This window comes from Limanda limanda, chromosome 4 (genome assembly GCF_963576545.1).
Source record: "Limanda limanda chromosome 4, fLimLim1.1, whole genome shotgun sequence".
Classification (NCBI taxonomy): Eukaryota; Metazoa; Chordata; class Actinopteri; order Pleuronectiformes; family Pleuronectidae; genus Limanda; species Limanda limanda.
In genome coordinates this window covers 27,756,647-27,762,048 of record NC_083639.1, presented here as the reverse complement: position 1 = coordinate 27,762,048, position 5,402 = coordinate 27,756,647, and the positions used below count along the sequence as shown (strand labels likewise).

General features: G+C 45.9%; 1 non-coding gene across 1 annotated transcript; it reads right to left on the bottom strand.

Annotated features, from left to right (window-relative positions):
• Positions 1 to 1,570: 1,570 nt before the first annotated feature.
• On the bottom strand, positions 1,571 to 1,642 carry trnat-cgu (transfer RNA threonine (anticodon CGU)). The gene has a single exon. It is a non-coding gene; the product is annotated as a tRNA-Thr (tRNA).
• Between the last annotated feature and the right edge of the window lie 3,760 nt (positions 1,643 to 5,402).

Genomic DNA, 5,402 nt, shown 5'->3' with positions numbered 1-5,402 from the left:
GAAAGATCTAGGTTCTTTCTTGGGGACGTTCGGTGAGTTTCCAGTAGGAGTTCCATGTTAGTGTTCCTTTCTTTACACAATCATTCTCCTTTGCAATTGTTGGTTTGATTGTGTGACAGGATTCATCAAAGTCAACTGAACCATTGTCCATGATATTTCGTGGAGAAGTGGGACACGAATAATCATATTTTGGAGCAGTTCTGAAGAAATGGTTGGACCCATAAATGTTCTTCTTACTTTCTCATTACATGCAGTGTGATGATAAAGTGGCCAATCAGCCTTTCTAGTGTGGTCGTGTAATAAACTAGAATCAGAGAACAGTCAATGCATCACACATGTTGGACATGATTGGGTATAAAAAGTATAAATCATCTTGACACCTCCTACTGAATAATTACAGTCTGTGATTTATATACAATGAAAAAAAATAAAATGAAAACCTTTTAAACCACATGTACACACACAAGATTCATTTATTTTCCCTCATTATCTCCATGGTTTCTTAAACTATTTTGATTTTTATTATGATGAAGATGTCAAATTCTTTATTATCTGTCAATCCCTGTGGTTGTGGACCTGGATGCTGAGTCCACAGTATTTCAGTCCACACAGCTTCAGTTTACTGTGTTGCATTTCTCTTCCTCGGGTCCTGTCGGCTCAAAGAAACACATCGTATGAAGAATGTGTTTTGGTGTTGGAGCTTATATACATTATGGATGGAGCTCACTGCTTGTAGCTTCTCCTGGGAGGGAAGCACAAGCTGGAGACTGTGATATGAACTGTGGAGGAAGAGGAGAGGAGAGGAGAGGAGAGGAGAGGAGAGGAGAGGAGAGGAGAGGAGAGGAGAGGAGAGGAGAGGAGAGGAGAGGAGAGGAGAGGAGAGGAGAGGAGAGGAGAGGAGAGGAAACAATGATGAAGGAATGGGATGAGAAGATGAACAAAGAAGATGAGATCAAACTTGTTCTGTTCTGAATCTGGACTTAGTGTGTGAATATGTGTATTTGTCAAATTGTTGTGTTCCTTATAAGATTATAAAATATTTAAAAGTGAGCTTTGACATTGATGCACATATTTCACGTTGTTTAGATTTGCAATAAAATCTGAAAGATGTTTCTCCCGATTAGAGAAGTGTCCTTGCACATGGATGACGAGTCTCCACTTCCTCTCTGAAATGTCCTGTAAGTGGACGCCGCCATTTTGTTCTTTGGACATCCGGCTCTGCAGTAGTGAGCCATGGAATCACAGTCCTGATTCTACAAGTGATCGAGTCTCAGCTACCATCATATCATCAAATAACTAATTCAAATCAGATTTTTACATTACATTACATAGATTGAGGTTCAGTATCTTGCCAAGGACACTTCGGCATGCAGCTGGGGAAGAGTGGGGATTGAACCGGCACCCTTCTTGTTGGAGAACGACCACTCTACCCTCTAGGCCACACCGCCAAAAGAAAGTGTGGATTAATATGGGGAAATATTGTTCTTGTCTTGTGACAGCCCTCTAACAGCATATTTTCCTCAACTGCAAATAACAAAGCTGGATCATCAATGCTTGATCGCTAGAAATGAGGCATGGATGGGAATTGAACCCATGATCTTTGGTTTACGAGACCAACGCCTTACCACTTGGCCACCACGCCAGCTTTACTAGACACATGAATCTGTGATTTAAATTGAGGTCCGTGTTCCATCCGCTAACATGGAGGAGGTAGGTTGTAGAACATTTAGGAGTCATCATGTCTAAAGTCATGCACAGTCACTGGGGATTTACGTACATCGCAAGAACTTGAAAATTCACTTTAGAGAATAACACGAATCACAAATGGAGGAAACATCGAAATTCTGCGTTTTCTGAATCAAATCCCAGTTGAAGAAAACTTTAAATCCATTTTTCAAAAAGTCCGTTCACACACACACACACACACACACACACACACTGCACAGATTGTGTTTTTGTCTCTCTCCCACTGATACACTTTCTCCCTTACAACAAAAGCAACAAACCAATTACTCCAATCACGGGAGAAAGTTTAATTACACTATTCAGAGAGACGCCGGTGAAACCAATGATGCGATGTGTTAATAAGAGAGGGAGGAAGGTGGGTGGAGGAGAGCAAGGGGCAACCGGAGAGAAGGGAATGAGAGGTGGGAGGAATTAATTGATACTGGAATAGGACAGAGGATAGAGGAGAGAAGAAGGCGGAGTGGGAGGGAAGAGGAAATGGTAACAAGTAATTTTATAATGACATGTTTCACACCCCCTGTGACCTTTCTCTCGTAATAGCTCCACGTGAACATCGTGTGCTCGTTCAACTCCGAGGCAGCCAGCGGGCGATCAGCGCTCCTGCATTGTCTTTAATATTAGTTCATATTCATAAAGTGTGTCTCAGGCGGTGCCAGGGGGGGGGTTGGGGGGGGTCGACGGCTCAGAGACAGTCACGCTTGTTCGGATTCGTTCCAGAACATCACATCAACAGAGCCGCCGCCGCCAAAGATAAAATGCACATCGCTGCATTAAAGACTTAAAGACTTGGCGTGAGCGTCTGGACTGAAGGAAAGAAAGGAGGAGGGGGGGGGGGAGTAGATAGAGAAGAGGAAGGGAGGACAAAAAAGAGAAGGATGGAAGAAAAGGGACAGGAAGCAATCAAGACATAGGGAGGAGGAAAGGAAGGAAGGAAGGAAGGAGGGGGGGAGTAGATAGAGAAGAGGAAGGGAGGATAAAAAAGAGAAGGATGGAAGAAAAGGGACAGGAAGCAATCAAGACATAGGGAGGAGGAAAGGAAGGAAGGAAGGAAGGAAGGAAGGAAGGAAGGAAGGAAGGAAGGAAGGAAGGAAGGAAGGAAGGAAGGAAGGAAGGAAGGAAGGAAGGAAGGAAGGAAGGAAGGAAGGAAGGAAGGAAGGAAGGAAGGAAGGAAGGAAGGAAGGAATGAAGAAAGGAAGGAGGGGGGGGAGTAGATAGAGAAGAGGAAGGGAGGATAAAAAAGAGAAGGATGGAAGAAAAGGGACAGGAAGCAATCAAGACATAGGAAGGAGGAAAGGAAGGAAGGAAGGAAGGAAGGAAGGAAGGAAGGAAGGAAGGAAGGAAGGAAGGAAGGAAGGAAGGAAGGAAGGAAGGAAGGAAGGAAGGAAGGAAGGAAGGAAGGAAGGAAGGAAGGAAGGAAGGAAGGAAGGAAGGAAGGAAGGAAGGAAGGAAGGAAGGAAGGAAGGAAGGAAGGAAGGAAGGAAGGAGGGGGGGAGTAGATAGAGAAGAGGAAGGGAGGACAAAAAAGAGAAGGATGGAAGAAAAGGGACAGGAAGCAATCAAGACATAGGGAGGAGGAAAGGAAGGAAGGAAGGAAGGAAGGAAGGAAGGAAGGAAGGAAGGAAGGAAGGAAGGAAGGAAGGAAGGAAGGAAGGAAGGAAGGAAGGAAGGAAGGAAGGAAGGAAGGAAGGAAGGAAGGAAGGAAGGAATGAAGAAAGGAAGGAGGGGGGGGAGTAGATAGAGAAGAGGAAGGGAGGATAAAAAAGAGAAGGATGGAAGAAAAGGGACAGGAAGCAATCAAGACATAGGAAGGAGGAAAGGAAGGAAGGAAGGAAGGAAGGAAGGAAGGAAGGAAGGAAGGAAGGAAGGAAGGAAGGAAGGAAGGAAGGAAGGAAGGAAGGAAGGAAGGAAGGAAGGAAGGAAGGAAGGAAGGAAGGAAGGAAGGAAGGAAGGAAGGAAGGAAGGAAGGAAGGAAGGAAGGAAGGAAGGAAGGAAGGAAGGAAGGAGGGGGGGAGTAGATAGAGAAGAGGAAGGGAGGACAAAAAAGAGAAGGATGGAAGAAAAGGGACAGGAAGCAATCAAGACATAGGGAGGAGGAAAGGAAGGAAGGAAGGAAGGAAGGAAGGAAGGAAGGAAGGAAGGAAGGAAGGAAGGAAGGAAGGAAGGAAGGAAGGAAGGAAGGAAGGAAGGAAGGAAGGAAGGAAGGAAGGAAGGAAGGAAGGAAGGAAGGAAGGAAGGAAGGAAGGAAGGAGGGGGGGAGTAGATAGAGAAGAGGAAGGGAGGATAAAAAAGAGAAGGATGGAAGAAAAGGGACAGGAAGCAATCAAGACATAGGGAGGAGGAAAGGAAGGAAGGAAGGAAGGAAGGAAGGAAGGAAGGAAGGAAGGAAGGAAGGAAGGAAGGAAGGAAGGAAGGAAGGAAGGAAGGAAGGAAGGAAGGAAGGAAGGAAGGAAGGAAGGAAGGAAGGAAGGAAGGAAGGAAGGAAGGAAGGAAGGAAGGAAGGAAGGAAGGGGGGAGTAGATAGAGAAGAGGAAGGGAGGATAAAAAAGAGAAGGATGGAAGAAAAGGGACAGGTAGCAATCAAGACATAGGGAGGAGGAAAGGAAGGAAGGAAGGAAGGAAGGAAGGAAGGAAGGAAGGAAGGAAGGAAGGAAGGAAGGAAGGAAGGAAGGAAGGAAGGAAGGAAGGAAGGAAGGAAGGAAGGAAGGAAGGAAGGAAGGAAGGAAGGAAGGAAGGAAGGAAGGAAGGAAGGAAGGAGGGGGGGAGTAGATAGAGAAGAGGAAGGGAGGACAAAAAAGAGAAGGATGGAAGAAAAGGGACAGGAAGCAATCAAGACATAGGGAGGAGGAAAGGAAGGAAGGAAGGAAGGAAGGAAGGAAGGAAGGAAGGAAGGAAGGAAGGAAGGAAGGAAGGAAGGAAGGAAGGAAGGAAGGAAGGAAGGAAGGAAGGAAGGAGGGGGGGAGTAGATAGAGAAGAGGAAGGGAGGATAAAAAAGAGAAGGATGGAAGAAAAGGGACAGGAAGCAATCAAGACATAGGGAGGAGGAAAGGAAGGAAGGAAGGAAGGAAGGAAGGAAGGAAGGAAGGAAGGAAGGAAGGAAGGAAGGAAGGAAGGAAGGAAGGAAGGAAGGAAGGAAGGAAGGAAGGAAGGAAGGAAGGAAGGAAGGAAGGAAGGAAGGAAGGAGGGGGGGAGTAGATAGAGAAGAGGAAGGGAGGACAAAAAAGAGAAGGATGGAAGAAAAGGGACAGGAAGCAATCAAGACATAGGGAGGAGGAAAGGAAGGAAGGAAGGAAGGAGGGGGGGAGTAGATAGAGAAGAGGAAGGGAGGATAAAAAAGAGAAGGATGGAAGAAAAGGGACAGGAAGCAATCAAGACATAGGGAGGAGGAAAGGAAGGAAGGAAGGAAGGAAGGAAGGAAGGAAGGAAGGAAGGAAGGAAGGAAGGAAGGAAGGAAGGAAGGAAGGAAGGAAGGAAGGAAGGAAGGAAGGAAGGAAGGAAGGAAGGAAGGAAGGAAGGAAGGAAGGAAGGAATGAAGAAAGGAAGGAGGGGGGGGAGTAGATAGAGAAGAGGAAGGGAGGATAAAAAAGAGAAGGATGGAAGAAAAGGGACAGGAAGCAATCAAGACATAGGAAGGAGGAAAGGAAGGAAGGAAGGAAGGA